Source organism: Balaenoptera borealis (assembly GCF_965194805.1).
Source record: "Balaenoptera borealis genome assembly, chromosome: 8".
Lineage (NCBI taxonomy): Eukaryota > Metazoa > Chordata > Mammalia > Artiodactyla > Balaenopteridae > Balaenoptera > Balaenoptera borealis.
This window is the reverse complement of record NC_138865.1, coordinates 50,450,097-50,472,707: the sequence shown is the minus strand read 5'-3', so window position 1 is coordinate 50,472,707 and position 22,611 is coordinate 50,450,097. Positions and strand designations below refer to the sequence as shown.

General features: G+C 38.1%; 1 protein-coding gene and 1 long non-coding RNA gene across 17 annotated transcripts in view; both read right to left on the bottom strand.

The window, feature by feature from the left end:
- The window catches only part of LOC309632784, an 807,477-nt gene that overhangs the window by 565,633 nt on the left and 219,233 nt on the right, over positions 1-22,611 (bottom strand). The window lies entirely within an intron of this gene.
- ELAVL2 (ELAV like RNA binding protein 2) overlaps positions 1-22,611 on the bottom strand; it is a 158,445-nt gene that overhangs the window by 104,073 nt on the left and 31,761 nt on the right. The window lies entirely within an intron of this gene.

The following is a 22,611-nucleotide window of genomic DNA, read 5'->3' as shown; positions in this document are numbered from 1 at the left end:
ACCTTTATGGCTACAATGTCCTGATTGATACAATTGATACTATCTGCCCAGCTGAGTCCTGAGCTGCTAACAATAAGATTTAAATGGTCTAAGATCTGAGACAAAAATGAACCAAACTCCAGAATCCAACTTTTTGTTTAAACCCAAAAATGAACCGTCATCCTATTACTAAAAAAAAAAAGCAGTTTTCCCACAATGCAAACCGACAAAAGCACTTTGAAAAGAGAAGTATTTTCTGAAAATCATTAATTGAATCTTAAAATATAAGCAGCCCAAAGTAAATGTGTGATCCCTGAGGAAGTTCCTCATACATCATAGGAGCAGTGTAAACACAAACACAAACCAAATGAAGGAATCCCTAAGTCATCTTTCTGTTATTAGGTAAATTTCATGTAATACACATTTAAATGAGACCTGAATGCCAGGCACTGGGAATTCAAATCAGAGTTAATGTGCTTGGGGGGGAGGGAGCAGTGGGGGAGATGACAGAACTAATAAAAGATGGGCTGAGAGGAGATGAAAAAAGGCAACATGTGTAGGATCTAGGGTTGCTGTAATAAGATACATGAGTGAATAAAAAGTATGGGCTAAGAATTAATTGACCATGTTCAAGGGAAAAAAGAGTATTTGGCTAGTTCACAAAGTGAACGTTGCATTTGAGAAAGAATGGAGAACATGAATGTTTGAAAGTGCTTGAAATCTGTTCTGAAGGCCACAAGGAGCCAAGGAAGGTTTCAGGCAGGAGTGACAGCCAGAGCTGCCCTTTACCTGTCTTCTACAAAGTTCTGACTCAAATGTGTCTAAATTCTACAGGGCTACTTTTATCCCAGGAGATGGTTCATAAAAATCAATGCTAAAAAGGTTACAAAAGCAGAACAGTACTCCATCTGATCCACAATTTACGTCTAATACCTGGGCCCAGAGAACTCTAGCATGGTTAAAATCATGCACTCGGGAGCCAGACTGCCCAGGTTCTAATTCTAGCTCTGCCACTTACTTTGTGTCTTTGGGCCAGCAACTTAAACCTCTCTGTGCTGCCGTTTCTCATCTGCAAAACTGGTGAATTTTTACTACGTACACCTTAGAGTTCTGATAACTTGAGTGAAAGAATGCAGACTGCTTACAACAGTGCCTGGCACAGAGAAATAGCTTCCAAGTGACGCTGATACAACCACTTCTACTATGCCACATCCTTCTGACATCTGATCAAAGTTACGTAACATTTCCTATGAAATGAAGGAATGTTGATCCAGGAGCCTTTGCAGAGGAGTCTGTGTGTGGGGATGGAGCGAGGAGTCAATTTTTCTGTTCCTATCCTTCCAAAACCACAAGCCAAAAGCTATGTACCTAGGTGAACACTTCCCTTTTTCAATATGTCTTGCCCATTTTTCCCCTCTCAATGGCTTAAAATGGTTCCCAGGCACACATATGTAATTAAAATTCATTATCTTAAAAGACTGCTTTAGGAAGCCCAGCTATCATCTTTTTTTATGGGTAGATATAATTACAACCTAATAGGCATCATTTAATCAAGACTTAACAATTAGGTTCTTAAATCCAGAACTTGATCATTTTCTTCCTTGATAGGCGCACAAAATTTTCTCCCAGGTGGTGGTCATGTAAAGTGAAGGGCAGAAGAACTATTAAAACCCTTATCATAATGGCCTTCTAAAGTGCTAATTATTACCCAATTATGACAGACATAATCTGAGAGGAGAAAGCCTAACACAACCTAATGCAATCTCATAGCAGCATTTTTCTTTAATTTTTTCACCTCCATCTCAGTGAAAAACAACGGCCCACAAAAAGCCCAAAATAGAAGGTAGTATTTAACTCTCACCTACTACTTTCTAAACAAGAAAACAAAGTCATTGGTAACAGCATCCAACCCTTCCCCTGGTTCTGACATCAGCAAATCAGACCTTGAAAGGAGAAAAGCAACCCTATGCTTGTTTCCCATCCCACATTTTAGACATAAGAAACAGAGACCCTGAGAAATGGTGCCCTCCTAAGACATTCAGGGTCAAACCCAGGCTAGAACCTAGGTCTCCTCCAGTAAAAAAAAAAAAACAGTATTTTGTACTCTACCTCTATCCCATCATGGGAGTACAGAAAATTGAAGTGAGGGCCTACATTTTCAAGCCTGATAGCTGTGTCTCTCACATCTAATTATACTATATCTATCTCCATTTCCAGCTAAATAAGATTAATTCTTAGTCACTGATGCTTAATAGTAACTCCTGCTACTCCCAGCAGCCAACACCCTAGTTTGAAAGGGATGCAGATCACTAATTAGTGCATCATCTATTGAGAGCCTGTAATTGCCTTACCACACCCAAGTCCCTTCTGGCTAGACTAAGCTTCTTTACAGCCCTAATACACCAAACAAGAGACACACAGTTGGGCAAGAAATCTATTAACGAATTAAAAAACACTGAGAGGGCTCTATTTATCACTGAAAAGAGAAATCTAATCTCTTTAGTTTTCCTTTCTTTTTCTTTTCTCAAAAGCTATGAGAGGTCTCCCAGCAAATCTAAACCAAGCCTGTGCCTTTAAACTTAGCTGTCCAAGGACTCTAGTGCAAAGGACAGATCTGATCTTTATGCAGGATTCGAAGGATTCTACTGTAGAAACAAAGCCTTAAATTTCTCCTAAGACAATCTCATTATCTTTAGTTTTCCAAAGAATTCCAATTCAGGAATGAATAAAGAAAACAGCTACTGTATGGGGGAGCTTTACTATAGCATCGCACTTAAGCTTTCGTCATAGGTATCATCACCATTCCCATTTTGTAGGTCAGAAACTTGAAGGCTGGGAGAGGTTGGGTGACTTAAATAAGGTCCCTGAATTCTTAACCTCAGGTGTAACCATCAAGCTGTAAGATGAGAGCATTCCTGTTTCTTACTCTTAGCTTTTCTAACACTGGCAGAAGTAACCAGGCTGTCAGCTCCTACACGGGTCAGTCACCTCACACCCCAAACGGTGCAGCCAAAGAGCAACTGTGCCAAGCTGGCAGGAGCATGCTTCAATGCCAAAAGTGACTCTGAAACCTGCAGTGCAACTTTTCCCCCAACTTCGTTTCCTCTCATTTAAGGGTGACTTGAAATGGACTGCAGCCCCATTCACTTTCTTAAGAAACTAAAAGTGAAATTTTAAAACACTTTTCAAAGGACCAAGGTCCTCATCTTTACCAACAGTAACTCCTTGTGATCTAAGTAGTGTGAGAAAGAAAAGCTACTTCAGATGACTTGGTGTCTGTGAGTGCAGAATCAGTCTAGAATCCTCAGCAAATGAATCTGCAAAATTAGAAAAATTCAACTTATTTAAAATAAAGTTACAGTAAAAGTTTAAAACCAATTTTTAAATTTAGTTTGCAGAAGCACACCATGTTTGAAATTCTTACCCAAATACTAACTTAGATCTATCTTCCTTCGATATGGGTGCCTTCAAGGGCAATGAATATGCTTCTTAAATCTCCTTAGAGGATCTCATTCTCATTTATTAAGCAGAAACCACAGGAAAACTGGCATTAACATCCTCTTCCTGCTCTTCTGAAGCAAGAGCACCTCATTTGGGCTTTTCAGATTAAGAACACATTACGTACCAGTAAACCTTACAGTTGGACCCAGTTTCAAGCCGAAATATCATGAATTGCATAGCACCCCTTTATTCCTTCTAATTTCACTTTTCATTTCCATTTGGAGCTGTATAACACAGATGCAGTTGTCCTCCAGGCTTTTTTCTCCAAACAGCTCTTGACCTTTAGAGACACCCTTACCCTGAGACACCTGCAAGTATGAAATATAAAAGCCCCAAAGATATACAAAAGCAGCACTACTGGAAATAGTCTCAAATTTAATATATATATGTGTGTGTGTATTTTTTTTTTTTTTTAACTGCAGCCTTATTTCTTTAAACTAGGCAGAAATTTTCTCAGGTTGAAGATTTCATTTTTACAGCTACAGGGATTTCCAAAATAAAAAGTGATTAATGTTTCTTATCTTGAATTTTGTGTTTGAAAGGAAATAAAAGTTTCACTGTCATTCATTCAATAAATATTAAGTTCTATGTACACGGAACTATCAGAATATAAAAGTGTCTCTTTGCCCTCAAGGACTTCAAAGTTTTCAGAGAAGTAAGTTTCTTGCAACCTGAAATTCCAAAACATCAATAATCTTCACCACCACCCACCAGAGTTATCCTGGAAAAGGAACTTTGGTATTAAATAGAAATCAACATCATTAAGAATGCTACAATGAACATCCAGGTGCATGCATCCTTTCGAATTATGGTTTTCTCTGGATATATGCCTAGGAGTAGGAATGCTGGGTCATATGGTAGCTCAATTTTTAGTTTTTTAAGGAACCTCCATACTGTTCTCCACAGCGGCTGTACCAATTTACATTCCCACCAACAGTGTAAGAGGGTTTCCCTTTTCTCCACACCCTCTCCAGCATTTATTGTTTGTAGAATTTTTGATGATAGCCATTCTGACCGGTCTGAGGTCTGAGGCCCTCATTATAGTTTTGATTTGCACTTCTCTAATAATTAGTGACGTTGATCATCTTATGTGTTTGTTGGCTATCTGTACGTCTTCTTTGGAGAAATGTCTATTTAGGTCTTCTGCCCATTTTTTGATTGGGTTCTTCTGATATTGAGCTGCATGAGCTGTTTGTATATTTTGGAGATTAATTCCTTGTCAGTTGCTTCGTTTGCAAATATTTTCTCCCATTCTGAGGGTTGTCTTTTCATTTTGTTTATGGTTTCCTTTACTGTGCAAAAGCTGTTAAGCTTAATTAGGTCTCATTTGTTTATTTTGGTTTTTATTTTCATTACTCTAGGCGGTGGACTGAAAAAGATCTTGCTGTGATTTATGTCAGAGAGTGTTCTGCCTATATTTTCCTCTAAGAGTTTTATAGTATCTATAAATATATCTATAAATACATAGTATTTATAGTAACCATAATTCAAAAGGATACATGCACCCCGATGTTCACTGCAGCACTATTTACAACAGCCAGGACACAGAAGCAACCTAAATGTCCACTGACAGAGGAATAGACCAATAAGATGTGGTACATATATGCAATGGAATATTACTCAGCCATAAAAAGGAACGAAATAGTGCCATCTGCAGAGATGTGGATGGACCCAGAGACTGTCATACAGAGTGAAGTTCAGTCAGAAAGAGAAAAACTAGTATCATATAATATCAGATATGTGGAATCCAGAAAAACAGTACACATGGACCTATCTGCAAAGCAGAAATAGAGTCACATATGTAGAGAACAAACTTACGGTTACCAAGGGGGTGAGATGGGATGAATTGGGAGATTGGGACTGACATATACACACTACTATGTGTAAAATAGATAACTAACGAGAACCTAGTGTATAACATAGAGAACTCTACTCAATGCTCTGTGATGACCTAAATGGGAAGGAAATCTAAAAAAGAGTGTATATATGTATACGTATGACTGTTTCACTTTGCTGTACAGCAAGAAACTGACAACACTGTAAAGCAACTACACTCCAATAAAAATTAGTTTAAAAAAAGAATGCTAGACAACGCTGGTATGGATATTTCTTTTTTTAACTAAACTTTTTTTTTAAACTGAAGTATAGTTGATACACAATATAAGTTACAGGTGTTAAATAAAGTGATTCACAATTTTTAAAGGTTATACTCCATTTATAGTTATTATAAAATATTGGCTATAATCCCTGTGCTGTACAATATATCCTTGTAGCTTATTTTATACATAATAGTTTGTACCTCTTAATACCCATATTATTGCTCCTCCCCTCTTCCCTCTCCCCACTGGTAACCACTAATTAGTTCTCTCTTTGAGTTGGTTTCTTTTTTGTTATATTCACTAGTTTGTTGTAATTTTTAGATTCCACATCTAAGTGGATATTTCTTGATCCCGTCTGGACATATGAAGGCCTTAATATATAACAACATAATGTTCAGGAATTTGTTATCCAAATTAAAAGCCAGGAAATGTTTCAAATTTGCTCATTTAGACTTGAAAGAAATTAATTCTATCAGAATATTAAACAAATGTGGTATCACAAAAAAATTAAATGGGCACCACCTCACCACCACCAACCCCATTTTGCATTTCAAAGGAAGGGACTACTGTGCCATTTTCTTCTCTCAAGGACCTCAGCAACCTGGAATGTACAAGCGGAGCCCTCTGCCTGACAACAGTGGTTTCGATGATATCTCACCTTCCTCCTTCTTACCCACCTAGTCTTGACTAAATTGGGAGGCGGGGGGAGGGGTGAATAAATGCAGCGGAAGGTTAAAAAAAAAAAGTGCAGGTGTGTTCAACAGCTGACAAAAGAGGTTAAGATTCTATATACACCCACAGTACAATTTAGTCAATTTCTATTTAAAAACAAACTAGGACAATGAAGCCAATGTAGGAAAAAGAAAATGCTTAGGTGAAGTACTCCAAAGTGCATTTTTAGCTCATGTGACCTTCCACAGTGCTCCAAATGTGTGTACGTAGATGTGTGGGCATGTGTGTATTTATAGAAAGTGTTGAGAACACTATAAAAAAAAATACATGAATAAATCATAGAATGTTTGTGCTACATGGAACTTCTGAAAGCTAGTCACAGCTTTGATTTTTAGGTAAGGAAGATAAGTACCAAGATTTGGACCAAGGTAAAACCTGCTAGTGACAGAACCTGGTCACACTATTCGAGGTTTCAACTCCCAGCACAATCTCACCTTCAATTATTCTAATTCCATGCCTTTATTCTTAAATTTGCACTTCCACTGGAAACATGACTGTCCATTAATACCTGTAATACAGATTTCTAAATTCTAAGGCTCAAGTGAGCTTTGCCCTATTTATCCCAGGAAGACATGAGTCCAACCCAGCAGTTCTCAAAGTGTAGTCCAGGAACCCCTGAGACCTTTTCACAGATCCAGAAGGTCAAAACAATACCTTTTCCTCTCATTCTCTCATAAATGTACAGTAGAGCTTTCCAAAGGTTATATGATGTGTGACAGCTGCTTCTGCATTCAGCCTGGTGCAATATAAGAATACAGCTGACTCCTATTAAGCTAGACATTAAAGAGATGAAAAAATGTAAAATCATGCCACTCTTACCATTATTTTTGTTTTAGAAAAATATATATATATATATCCTTCATTTTTAAAATGTTATTTTTGTTAATGCTATTGGAGTTTTTTGAGCTAAATATCTGTTTTTAACTTTCTCATCTTAATTTCTAATGCAAAAAATACTGATAAATATAACTTACATAAACATAAGGTCTTTTAAGTCCTCAATAATTTAAGTGTAAAAAGGGGTCCTAAGAACAAAAAGTTTGAGAATCGCTAGTCTAACCCAGTGCTAAATAAGTTTTCTTCCATGGTGATTTTCTGTTGTTGTTGTTGTTGGCTGCGACGGGTCTTGATTGTGGCACTCGGGGTCTTCGTCGAAGCGTGCAGGCTTCTCTCTAGTTGTGGCATGCGGGTTTTCTCTCTCTAGCTGTGGCGAGTGGGGTCCAGAGCACATGGGCTCTGTAGTTTGCGGCATGCAGCCTCTCTAGTTGAGGCTCGCAAGCTCAGTAGTTTTGGCACGTGAGCTTAGTTGTCCCGAGGCATGTGGGATTTTAGTTCCCAGACCAGGGATCAAACCCAAGTCGCCTGCATTGGAAGGCGGATTCTTTACCACTGGACCACCAGGGAAATCCCATGGTGAATTTTTTAAGCACATACAGATAAACCTTAGAATGGTGTCCTATTGCTCTCCTTACCGTCAAAGAGATGTTTCTCCAGCCCTGGGACTGTGTAAAGTACTTCTTATGCCCAGTACTCACTTTAATCAGTTCAACTTTCTTTGATATAGAATTTCTATAAAACCATGATAGGGGAACCATGAATAAAACTCTATATTCTGGTTCTCAGAGAAGACACTTTATAAAGCATAATAAGTTATGCTTCATGTTGCATACTTACTTTGGTTTAGAGAATACTAACAGTATACAATATGCCAAGTAGTAGTTTTCCATTTGCTAGATTCCACCATAGTGAGGCACCAAATCACATTTCATTTCACTCTTGGAGTTCTGCTCCTTCCTTTCTAGGGCTGCTTTTGCCATACCAACCTACATCCTTTATTTCAGTTTTCCTCTCTCCAGGTCATCCTACAAAATTGTCCCCAATCTGGTTTCTCTCAAGTTTTCTTCCTACTATGCTCATATTCCAAAGGCTTTACAACACCCTACACCATACATAAAGGGAAACGTTCCTTCCTGAGTTTCAAGGCTCTCTAGAAACCTAACCACCCTCTAATAGTCAAAGCTGTTTCCTCAATATGCTGGGAGTACATCACGTTTAATCCCCCTCTTTTTCTCTGAGAAAAAAAGTCTCCCTCTACCTCTATAAAACCTCCCCAAAGTGCTACTCACATCTACCTAGTTTCACAAACCTTTCCCAACTATGCAGCAGCCCTCACCAAACCCCATCTCCCACAATCAACTCGTCACACTTCCTGACTACAGGCTGTCAACTAGACTTAGCCTAAGGACAGCGTCCATATCCTACCGCTCCTGAACTACCAAAGACCTGGCACAGTGCTAGGCTCTATCGAGGCACCGAACACTAATAAACAGTTGAGATGCAGAGAATACTGAAAATCTGCTAAAATGCTTTGAAAACTACAAGAGGGATTATCTTTTGAAGTAATTAGTAACTGCATGTTAATATTTTTGCAAATTAAAATACATACATGATGCAAAAAGATCATAACTGTTGAACACTATAAAATGAAAGAAATCTAATTCTTCCAACGCACACACCAGAAGTTAACAGTTTCATTAACAATTCGAACATTTTCAAAGCCAATACAAACATGTACAAGCACAGGTGAGGAAAGCAAATACTTTAGTAGATACACAGAGGTAGATCTTTCTGTAATGATCTTTGCAACTTGCTTTTTACAGTTAAATATCAGCACATAAGAGAATTCTTTCTTTATAGATGGCTATACAGTGGTCCCTTGGTATCCTCAGGGTAATGGTTCTAGGATCCCCACAGATACCAAAATCCCGAGGATTCCCAAGTCCCAAAGTCAGCCCTCCGTATCCGGTTCTGGTTCTGTATCTGCCGACTGTAAACACAGTATACAGTCCACAGTTGTTTGAGTCTGTGGACGTGGAAACCCACTCCCTGCAGATACAGAGGAGCTGACTATAACAGAGATGGCCCAAATTAATATAAATGATTCTCTACTGATAAATATCCAAGGTTTTACTATTTCAAACAATGCTTGCAATAAATACCTTATACAAGAGAGCAAAAATATACATTTAAAGATAGAAACTGTTGGTTCATAGTCAATTTATATTTTTAATTATGCTAGTTGCTGCCAAAAAGCCCTCTAAAAAAACCTATCAACTTACAATCCCACCAAGACATCGCCTGCATTTTTAAAAATGAAATGGAAATAATGCAGCAGTGTCGAGAGGGAACTGGGAGAAGGAAAGGCATGTCAGGAACCAGCTATGGGTTTAGGGTCACCAACCGCTGTCACTTTTTATAAGACATTAGGCAACACCTTTACCACAAATTCCATGTTTATAAAATGAGGGTTTTGGTCAACACTGTGGATAAGGGCCCCTCCAGCTCTGACATTCTCTGACATCCTTGAATTTGCTATATATAAGAAATGCATTTTAAATCTGAAGACAAAACACGTATTCTCTTGGGCTGCCCAGAAATAAGCAAACAAGTGCTGGGAAAGTCAAACTGCTGCACTGGGAAAGTAAATGCTCTGATAAAACCCCTGCTAGGAATTTAAAAATGGAAGTGAAATTGAGACTGGAGGAAATGGCCACCTTAGAGGAAAGATAAAAAACCATTTCAGAAATAACAAACAAACAAAAAAAGGATCATTTTAATCATCTGGTGGTTTTCCTAGTTAAGACAAGCTGCATCTCAGTAGAAGAAATGCAGCTAAATGGCTATCACAAGGGAGGACCAAAGCACCCTGACGGCTACTAATTAATAAAAAGTCACAAACATCCCTTTCAAGCTCACCATTTGAAAGAGTGGATGTTAACAGGAGATATGATTTGCTAAGCTAAATAAAAGCCTTCATTAACAAGAAGTGACAGGATCACAACCCTGCTGCTGATAAACTGCCAACATACCCCGGCCTTCAAATGAAGGGCTGCCCATTTAACATATTGCAGCTTTAAAATGAGTTGCTTTAGAACAAACAGTTCCTATGTCACGGCAGGCCTGCAACATACCAGATGGAGCTGCTGCTGTACCCTGGATTGTGCGTGTGTGTGTGTGTGTGTGTGTACAGGGGCCACGCGTATACCTCAGGAATACCCAGCCCAATAACCCTTCTTAAGATTAGCCATCCTTGATCAGAGCATCCACCTTGGACCTCAACTTCTCTATCTGCTTCCAAAAAGACTCAGTGTTGAGCAGAAAGCAGCCATTCTCCCAACAGCCAAAGGAGGTTTCACACTGCTGTTAGACCAGCCTGGCAGTCATCCCTGGAGCCTGCCTCCTTAATCCCGGCAAACACAGCCACTTCAATCCAGTCTTGAAGCAGGGATTTTTTTTTTTTTTAATATAGCATGCTTTAAAGTTGTATAAAACAGGTCATAAATACATGTAAAAGGCATAATCTCAGTCTTGTCAAAGTGGTTACAGAAGCATCACACCAGATCTTTTCCTGTGTGGTCCAAGTACGTTGTTAAATTCACCAACTAGGAGACTGCAAATAGATATGGTAAAGTCTTAATTATTCACAGGGATGGATGAAGACAAACAGCACTGTTAATATTTTAAGATGACTTTTTGTATTATCTACTATCCAGCACTTAAATAGTGTTGTATAATAATAATTAATGTCCATAAAAAACCTCAAAGTGCTCAGTTTAAATGTTAAGAATTCTGATTAACTACAATTGGTCAAATATGTATGTTATACATGGCAACTTCTCAGTAACCTGAGTACGAAGGCTGAGTATGCCTTAAAGAAAAAAAAAAAAAAAAACTTACATGCAGTATTTACTTTTGGCATGTGTAATTTTAAACTTTATTTTTAAAATATAGGCATCTACTATATTCGAGGAACAAAGCTGTAAAACAGGATCACTGACATCAAGGAGCTTCCAATGTAGTTGAAAACAACATTTAATAAGTGTCCAAAAAATGCAAACAGAGTCTTCCTCTCTGAGGAAAACAATGAGTTAAGAATATACTCTAGTAAATGTAATGATCTAATAAGTAGGTAGGATATCATTTTAAAATACCATGTCATAAATTCACAGTACTGTTTATAGTTCTGATGATGTCTGTGGGTTGACGAAACAAGCCACATGGAGAATTCGCTTCCTCATTTTCTTTAACCTCTTTTTCTTCTTGTCTTTTTCTGATTACTTAGAGCAATTTCCCAGACTCTACTGCCAGTCTCTTACAAACACACATAGCCCTTTAGAATTAAGGGACTGCCCAAAAGCCATTCAGGTCATTTTAAGAAAGAAGTATTTTTCAATAAATGTCTTCCAAGGTTTCTACAAAGAAAACTGCCTAAGCCTCTCCCATCCCAACGAATGTTTCAAAGACAATTCCAAAATAATATGGTATTTGATTTTAGCTCAAATTTAAATGAATACTGGGAGGAACACAGTATTGTGAAGAAATGGGGTGGGTTGCCTCGATCTGGCAGAGGGATTCTATAAAAGGTTATTCATAAATTAACCAAACAATTCAATCAACGACAAACTATAATTTTGGGCGAGTAGGTAAAGTCCTTTAGACCAAATCAAAAAGCCTAACAGACATTTCTCTTCATAGTTTTTACAACCACAATTTATACACTAGAAAAGTACTATCAAAAAAATGTTGATAACTTATACTTCAAAATTGGGTACAGCAGCGCATTTTCAAAGCCACGAGTGAAGGATGTAGACTACGCAGATAACACTGCTGGACTTGGCAGTGGTTGTATAGTTTTTAGTGTGAAAGCTGCTGAATTACTGGTATACTTGAGAACATTACAGTTTGTTTCTTGGCTGTTTTAAAAAAAAAAAAGCCAGACCTTTGGTGGGATATAAGCCAGATGGCAGGGATCGGGTCCAGGATGCAAAGTTCACCATGAATTTATCAGGGAAAAAGAGAGTTCAACTTCAGGACCCCTTTCTATTCTAATATTCTAATGCCTATAAAATTAAAAAACAAAACGTCTGCCTTCGTTGGAGTAAGGCAGGGAGAGGGTAGATGGGAGGGAAGATGAAGTTAACAAATGAACTTCCCTGACCACCCCACACTAAGTTAGGAGCCCCAAAGACTCTTGCCCTTCGTAACACAAATCACCATTATAAATAATAACTTCTAGAGCTTTAACATGTGTCTCCCCCAATACTCTGAGTTTCATGTCCGCAAAGACTAGATCACACTTACCACTATGTCTCAGTATCTAAGACAGTGTGTGGTACACAGTATGAACAAAATGTTTACTAAGTAAATGAAACTAAGGAAACTGAGATGTTTTCATGTATAAGCTGGAAACATAATTGTTTTTAAACTACTGCAGAGTAAAAGAGGTTGATAAACAATCCAAAAAAAGTGAATGGATAAGAAATCAAGAAGACAACAAAGTATCATTAAGGTCAGGAGGCCAGGCACAACACAAGCATAAAAATTTAAATCCTATAAAGCTGTAGGTCTAAAGGAAAGTTTAAAGTTTTAAGAAGCCACTTTCTAGCAAAAAAGAATAGTGAACATTTTCAAACAGTCATTTAATAAACTGCCAGCAAATCTGCTTCATTTCTTTAGACAATAACAAACAGGAAATAATCATAGGGAATGGGGAAGAGAAAAAGGTTCCAGCCACAATGAAAAATTCCTTACAGATAAAGTTCCATAAAACTCCTTAGGGAAGCTCAATATAAAATACCCAAGACCTGACAACAAGTCCCCTGATCTCTTTATGTTTCTGAATTTCTTAGAGAACTGGGGAACTATAGAAACCTTTCACTCAAAATCTTTGATAGTGGAGGCCAACTTAAAAAAAAAAAAAAAACTTAACAGAAATCAAAAGGAAATGCGGGCTATTTATTAAAGTCAAAGGTTAGCATTGCGGTGTCCTATACGATGAAATGATATAAAAAGCTATTCAGCTTTGAATTCTCAATACCTATCTTAACTTCTGCTTCATCTTGTGATGTCCTAAATCTGGCTAAACAGCATGGAGCACCCTTGGCAGGATTCCACCTGACTGCTATGCTATACTCCTTCGCTATGTGCATAGCCTGTTGGGCCAATTTTACACCAGAGACACTTGCCTGAAATATGTAGAGATGATTTTCTTTTATTTTTTTCTAGGTTTACAACAGCTTCACAGAGCACAAGGATAATATTTATAGGCTTGAAAGAGTAAAATATACACAAAGATAAGAAACCAAGGGACACGTTAACAAGAAGCGTCTCTATTCTACAATATGATGGATTGAAAGATGCACCACTAGCTTCCCAGCTGTGAGAAAAATAAATATCACTACATTAAGTGGACATATTTATGAGATTCAGAAACTATGTAAAAATTGCACATCTAAGACTTGAAATATGGCATTAAACCAATATTTTTTGCTAAAATTTCCTCATAGTGATTAAAATTTTAATAAGATCACCTATCATTCATGGTTTACCTACAGAGGCAAATAAAACTTTCTCAATTGATAGCAAGTTTCAAGTACTGTATTATCTCAATTCCAGACTTTGAATTCAATTGAATTAAACAAATAACTTCCTGAATTTCTACTACAAACAAGTAGCAGACTAGATGCAAGAGATAAAATAATAAACAAGACAGATGTCCCCTTTCTAGGGAAGAACAGAAAGAATATCTTGAATCTGTATTCTTCACCATCCACCCTCCATCCAACAGATTTTTCTGACAGTTAAGTTGGAGAAACAAGATAAATCAATAACAATCTTTACTGGGTAGATATTTTGTTGATTCAAGTTTGGACATCATACATCCTATGGAGCACCTGACCTGCAACTTTTTCTCAGAACAACGATAGGTGCATTTCTAAAAGCCCACCAGATTTGGAACATATTAGTCCCAGAAACCTAACAACTTTAAGGAATAGCCCTTACAGATTCTCTACTACAACGAGCTAGGGTTATCAGAATGTCACCTTCGCCAGGAATAGAGCACACAGTATCACAATCTTTTTTTCTTGATTTTAACAGAATCCTAAAATAAGTCTGAAGACAGTGTCTTCATTTCCTCACTTATAGATCTATACTTTATATAGTTCCAAAAAGTAATCCTGCAAGTGAAGACTGCCAGCTGGCAACAAGACACCAGCCTGTGATGGAATTCTTCCAGAAGTCATCTGGTCACAGACCTAAAAAAAATGCAAGGTCAGAATGCTGGTCCTGGGGAAATAGGTGTGGGCATTCTGCTGGGAGTGCTACAGGTTACAACAGCCCCACCACTGAGGAGCCAAACAATAAGGCCTGGAGATGACACACAGTCGTCAAGCTGCCTCTCGGATCTGTCTCTCTGTCCTCAGCCACCTTAAACTACAACCAACAGAACTACCAGAGGTAGAAAGAACATCATTCTGGAGACCAGGGTAATAGGTAGTGAACTAGGAGTCACAGACCTAAGTCCTTCACACCCACTCAGCAGGATGATTTTAACAAACCACCTGACCTCTGAGCCTCATTTCCCTCATCTGTAAACTCATTATCCCAGGGAACTGTGGTAAGGTCCTGGAAGAACAGAAAACACAATGCTCTTGTCTCCTGGTTCCATCATTGTGGGCAGTACACCACCTTCAATTACTGATTCCACCTGTTCTTCTGTCCTAACAGCCAGGACTTTCAGCAACTAAAAACAGGCAGCTCCTTACTGTCCCATCAAATACAAAATTTCTTACTCTAATTGCATTCTTACGAGGCAATAATTTAGAAGTTACTTTTAGAAGTTGTACAAAAGGGGAAAAACCAACCCCTTCACTTTTCTTCTCTGGATCACAAACTATGTTGTTCACCAAGAAATCAAACTTTGCCCCCTACTGTCCACAAACAATACAGGTAGATTAGCCAAATCCTTTTTAAAAAGTCCAAGAATCAAGAATACATATTTCCAAAGAGACAGTTCCACCTGAGGGAATGAGCCTCTCCAGCAAAACAAGGACATGAAGCAGCATACAGGCTGTCCAATCACCTTTCAGAAGTAAGAAAAATAATGTAAATGCCATTAATGGAGAAAAGCAACAGGCAGACCTAAGAACATCAAGAACTGGCATGAGAAAGCTACCATCAGTAGCCTTAAGAACCCGTGTTCCTGGCAGACGTGGTCTTAGGCATGAGCAAGAATCAAGGAGAAGGTACAGATCAGTGTTTTTAAAAGCATCCCAGATTCTAACCTGTCACTGGCTTACTACTACTGGAACTATACTAACAGAGAAGGAGTCCAAGAAACCTTATCATCCTTATGACTTTTTCCTAAATGTTTTGAAAAGTAAATGTTATACACAGAAGCAGCTCCTGGCACATCATGCTATCAAGAGAATAAAACTATGGGGGAGACACTGGAGGCTTCAAGTGGTTATACACACATGCCTGGGATCCGATCTTCTTTGGACAAGAGCAGAATTAAGACAGTTGCAGTGGTGTCTCTCTCCAGCCACAACTTAAACTTGGCAGGTTCTGCATTGCATAAACATTCTTTACCTGTGACTGGACTCCTGGCAAACTAGGAAGTAATTATTCATACAACAAAAGAGAGACCCAAAAGCAGTGACAATGACATGGGAGGGAGGGAGGAGGGAAGACACAATAACTAAGCAAATGTACACACAAAACAACTGAGACCAAGAAAACCACACACTCCTGTCCCCAAAACAAGATGCAGAATCCTGGCCATATCCTTAATGCCCAGACTATAGAGATGTGTCCCCTTCTCAAGTCCTCAAACTACTATTAAAGTTAGAGGGGGAGGCTTGTGATATCGTTTTCTGCCGCATCTCCTTAAGCAGGCAGACCAAGGTACAAGGACAAGGATGCTTTATAAATTTCTCTAAAGCTCTTGCAGTACCTAGCACTCAGTAATAATGTGTGATGAAACCATAAGTACTACACAAACTTCCTGGCTTCTGGACATGGTCCCAATACAAAAAACGTGAAGATATTTCTTAAGATCCTTCAAAAAAAAACTAGAAGAAAAAACTTTAGATGAATTTGGAAAAGGTCTAGTCTCCAAGGTAACTACCAGCCCACCAAAACCAAAGCCTTTCATACGAGAAGCTCCATGACAATAATTCTCAACCTTTAGGAAGATAAAACACGATTCTTTTCTTAAAAAACAAATTCTCAATGCCCCACCCCACCCAACAACGAAGACACCCTGGAAGCCCCTCAACAAGACACTCCAGGGCATGTCAAAATAAGCAATATATTCATCTAGAAGAATCATATCATCATGGAAGATGCTTGGTACCAAGAGTTTTTTTTAAGTGCCTCTTCAAAATTAGTTCACAATAGACCTACAGTATTTTTTAAACTATACACACAGTTAGTTCAAAATTAGTTTTTTTCAAATTAACCACACACTTTCACTCACTCCCAAATATCAAAAAAATGTGGCGTGGCTAGAAACTGCACCAATTTTTAAAACTGCCAGCATTAAGCTCCTATTATTCTGAAAGGTTTTGCTAAGATGTTCAATACAGGGACACATTCTAATTCCTTGTTATGACTGGCCCAGCTCAAGCGGCTGCCAGGAGAGCAGGGCTTCATAGGCATTGTTCCATCCTCAGAAGCTACATTAATGCTGGGTTGATAAAACAGATCTTCATATCTGTGTGCTGGGCTGAACAAAAAGTTAACTAGAAATGTAAGTGCTTAAAGTCACCAAAAGGAGAGCTCTACACTGACATTTTCTACCTACTTACCATTCATCTGTATTCATCTCACTAGACATTAACACACACCAAAGTTGCTCTCTGCTATTCAAATTGTGCTATTATGCTCAGGAGTAGATTAATAATATCCACCTTCCTTATTGTAAAATAAAATTACAGCACTGGTCCAAACATGACGTGTGGAGCCTCTTTCTACTCTGCTGGCGTATCAGCTTGCTCTACTGCACACGTGGGAGAAAGCTTTGCTGAGTTGCCCTGCTGTTTCTGGAGAGGGGGGTTAGAAAAGGCTGAAAACTGGAAAAAAAAATAAGGGGGAAAAGGAGAGAAGAACAACACACATATAAAACTCACACCTGGTAACCTCTCATATCAGCTCTTTTTTACAGCACTCTGAGAGGAGAATGTCTTTTCTAAGCTGACACCATCAGCAATGAGGTTAGCAGGTGGGCCATGGGCCTCTTTGAAACAGCTCATAACATCCTATTAGTTTTCACAGCACCAAGCAACTTCTGCTGACCTCAAAGCATCTGAACAAATATAAGCAGGCAACAGGCAGGAAGAAATCTCTGCTCCCAAGTGGGGCAAGTCTAAAATCCCAGGGAGAGGGGAAAAAAGGTAAGACACCCTGATGGAAGCACATCTTGTAAAGGAACGAGAAGCTGTCTTGCAACCAGGCATTAAGGAAGAGGAGGTCCAAGACAAGACTTCTCTATGTAAAATAAAGAAGACTTCAAGATGTAAATTTAAGGGTGGGAGGGAGGGAGATGCAAGAGGGAAGAGATACATGGGAACATACGTATATGTGTAACTGATTCATTTTGTTATAAAGCAGAAACTAACACACCACTGTAAAGCAATTATACTCCAATAAAGATGTTAAAAAAAAAAAAGATGTAAATTTATAAGGAACAATCTAACTTAATTCAAACGTTATTTGCAAACACAAAGAAAATCAAAAGAACTGAAGTCTTCAGAACTACTGCCTTTGTCTAGATACTTTAAAAAACTTTTTTAATTCCCATGGCTTTAGGAACTGCAGCATTAGAATCACAAACTCAAATAAGCACAAAGGCCAAGCAACAATGTATTCTGAAGTGAAATAAACCATGCTCCATGTAAAGAGTGCAGTGAATATGGGCTCAGTTTTGCTCCCCCTTCACACATTTTCCAGAGACACAAAATATGGCTCTAGATCTTTACATGATATTTCCCAATGCTTAAATCAACAACTCACTACTTTTTTTAAAACACAGTTCAGGCCAAACAAAACAGCCCCAGAATATGCAGCCCATGGGCCACCATTTGGGACCCGTGGCAGAATCCACTTGTCAGTTGATACCCATTTCTCCCTTTCGTCCTCTAATAGTAGCAACTGTCTTGGTGACAGAAAACAATCTTCAGTGAATATAATGTAACAAAATGCTTAAGAGCCAATGCAAAAGTGGAAGCTGAATAAGAAAAGAAAGGGACAAGTGCGTAGGTTATGCCTGACCCAGAATTGCCAGGCTAGAAGTAGAACTGGCACAGGGCTCCGAAGCATAGACAGGTGACTAAGGGACAGAGGGTTAGCAAGAGGTGTCACAGAGAGAACAGAAAGGCTGTGGGTGGTTCAAGTTCTTCGCAGGGACAACGGCAAGGAAGGGATGAAAACCTAAAGCACTGATGACCCGGTATTTGGGGAAAGTCCATGAGTCATTCACAGCCATAGGCCAAAAAGGACCCCAAGGGTTTAAACAAAATAAGCCAGAAACCAGTTAAGTAGCACCTAGGGGAGAGAAAGTGGTGTTGAGCAAACTCATACAGAAATAGGCCTTACCTGGGAAGAGGTCATAAAAACTTGCTCACTCTATAATAAACTTTGTATATTTAAAATGTTTTAGATAGTTCTGCAATAAAGGTGGGTGATCCTCGTGTCACCAAAAGTACCTCCAGTAGAGCAGCAGCAACAGTGAAATAGAAAAAGCTCACTTTTGAAAAGCAGCTCAGAGGAAATTCAAGATCAAGTACAAACAGTTCCAGGAATATTTTCCCCACCTTACCCAATTCGGTGAATTTATTTTCAAACACACTGTGACTTATTTGCTTTGAGACATACCTCTTATACTTCTGATATGCACAAATGATGCCTAAAGAACAAAAAAGTGTTAAACATCCTTTAAAAACTGAACAAGTGAGCAATTTCCAATAACTTACTTGACAGGGCATCCATCAATGACTTTTCACTTGGGGTGGTAAAAAGGTATTGAAACCAACAGGGGAAAAATGTTATTTCAGTGTAAATTTCATTTTTTTTTTTGATGTATAGGAATAGATCCTTGATAAGAGATTAAACAAAATCCAAATCAAGAAGATATGGGCTGATTACTTTAATGTAAGTGCTTCAATTTTAAAATTTGATTTCTCATTGAAAAAAGATGGAAAATTTAAATTAAGATATTTATATTCCTGGAATGTTAGCTGGCTAACTTCTCATAATTTCACATGCAATCTCTTAGCTTTATTTATATTTTCAAGAAAAAAATGCATTTTAAACTTCCCTTCCAAATTCCATTGATATATTTATATCTATTTCCATATTGAAATGTTCAAAGTCACAATTCTCCCAAAACCTCCCTACAGTCTGGGAATTTTCTCTTTCTCCGTGGCAGAAATACACATTGTATGATGGTATGCTATAAAGATGGTATGTTAGAAAAACAATGGTTCATAGTAACACATTGAAGTCCAAATATATAAAACTCATCTATGGGGACCACCTATTACCACTTTTCCAATTCAGGAAACACTGTCATTCCACTGCCAGAAATCTCATACTTCCAATATGCACATCTTCACCCCATCAATGAGGTGTGAGGTTTCACACTCAAAGAAAGGTTAAGAAACCAAGGACATAGGTAATTGAGCCAAAAGCAGATGACGGAAACTTCAGAATACCAGCCTAATTATTTTCCACGTGGCTCTGCTAAACTAAGAATTTCAACCAAAGTGACAAAATCCATTCAGGCAAGACAACTCAGTAGCTAAACTGGCGGCACTGTGTTCACAAGAAGACCTTACATGTATAATATTTGTTTACAAAATCAGAATGGATTTTAAAACAACCTATGAGGAGACAAGGAAGCTTAGAGACTGCCTTGGATGAAAGCTAAAGGCCCACACCGCTAACACGACAGCACCCAAGAACCAATCTGAATGACTTTCTCCCTGCTCTCACCAATGTAAGACAACTCCAATTTTCAAAGTCCTATTTCCTAAATAGAACCTTATTTTAATAGTCTTTACTCCAGAGGGCAAGATGGTAGAAACTGTATGGAAATTTCTGGATATGTGTCTTTCTCCTGGGAAAGAGGGCCCACAGCTTTCTTCAGATGCTCAAAGAGACTCAAAACTCCTCAATCTTAACAAGAAATTTCAATTTTACAGTGACTCCATAATAAGGAAACGCAGGAAAGCTGAGAACTCTGAAATAACTATTGCCCATATTCTCATCAGGAGATAAAATTAGTGAAAAGGAATAGTGAGCTTGAAGTGAGTCTGACCACTGCTAACTAAATGCAAAACAAAATAAAATGAAAATCCATCCCGAAAGAACAGTTAATGGATCTGATATTTGTGAAAATAGGGATTTTTGTGATAGTCCATTAATATAGTCTTTAAAGCTGCCGAAATAATCTCCAGTAATGAATAGCCCACAACAACAAAAATTCTGGAGGGAAAGAAAAGCTAATCATATAGAATATACATTTCCTTTTTATGAGACAGACTCCTTTTTTAAGCCAAGGAGAAAGGCCAGTATAAATCTATCACTATTAGATTAGACAAGGGAAAAATATACAGAAACCTCAACCTAGTAGTTCAAAATTTATCTGATGCTAAAACAAAACCTTCATGTTTTAAAAAAATCTAACATTTCACTATAACTGTCTCATGATAAATAAGTCTATTGAGAAAAATCATCCAGTTTTTTCAAATAAACAATTTCTAAAAGTGGGAAAGAGGGTCTTGCCTGTCAAACCTTCTTTGCTATTCATTTTCAGTCAGAAACTGACATAATAGAAATCAGTAATATAGACAAGTACTAGGAAAGTGCAAGTTTTTTTAAAAAAAACAAAAAAAACATAAAACACAATTACTTGCAAGTAATAAGGCAACCTCCAAATTGGTTTGGCTTTAACCCCAGGCCACCTATTCCTGTGACCTTCTCGGTTATCTTACTCCTTATTGCACTCCTTGCCAAAGCACCTATCCTTCTCTTCATAAACCCTGCTTACAAGGAAAACCCTTATCTGTCATCACACAAAACTACCAAGCAACATTGGAAAGGGAAACATACAGCTAAGAATATTAATGAAATTGATGCATTCAACACCAAACCCACAGCTCTGAGAAAATAATACCTTTACCAAAAACAGACATTTTTATGTAGACTAATCTCGGGAAACTTAGCATTGCTAATAGCGGGGATGATGGCTATTAAAATGCACCTAGCCCTGTGGTACAGAGGAGTAGCCTTTTGTTTTGTTTTATACGATGGACTACCAGGCTATTGATATAGAAAGTCGTCTCCCCGTTATAAAAAAAAAAGTTCTCCTTTGACCTTACTAAAATTAAAGTCATGATATACATCATGAATGCTAAAAGCCAAATCTGTTCACTTCCTGTTAGTGAAAATTTTCCTAAATACACCATAAAACCTCTGTAGGCTTTTACTAGACACTAATTCCTATTTTTAATTCATATTTCAAGTTACCAAACCTACTTAAACCGTAAAAAAAAGTGTATATTTTAACACACAAAAGCCTTAAAACAAATTATGGCCTTTCAAGCTTAAGCGCCTTCTGTTTCCACTTAGCACTTGAAATCAAAGAAAAATCGACAAGCATTGCAAACCAACCAGTATCTAGAATCAAATAAATAGATGATAAATGTTCTTCCCAAATTAGAAACAAAACAATGGATTTGGCATTAGAGTACACAACACGTGGGTTCTGTGAGTAACAAGGACCGGTGAAGACTGCCACATCTGTAAAATGAAATTGCCCAAAGCAAGTAAACATTCTATGCATCTAATGTCCTTCACAGAGTTAATTCAAGAGTTGGGTGTGGCATCACTAGTGCACAGAGCTTTGGATTTCCAACAGTTCTATAATATAGTATTAGCATAAAGCAGCAATACTGCCAACTAAATATTAACAATCGAGAAAGCCTCTAACCAGGATAAGCTACATAATCTGTGGGTCGCAGTACAAAGTCAAAGTACCGGTCCCCTTGTTCAAAAATCAAGAATTTCAATGGGGAGGCATTATGGTCATGTGCCCATTCAGTGGCCTTGCCTCCAACCAAATACCCATGCTTAAAAAAAAGAAAGAAAAAACACAACATCATCAACACTTTAATGTGGTAGCTTACTATGATTATTGGCCCGTTCAGCTGATTTTCCAAAGAATCAGAAACAGCTGGGGAGGACTGCTATGGGCAGGTTTTCCACAGGGTGGCACACCATCCAGGCCCCATACCATCTCACCTGTAGAGCCCCTCCCAATGCCATCAAAAAAATTAACCTGACCAGGCTAAATACCCTGGATCTCCAACTTCCCTTACTTCCAAATAAACATTATCCGTGAAAAAGGTGGCAACAAGAATGTAATAATGTGGTAGATTTTAAAAGATTTCAAATG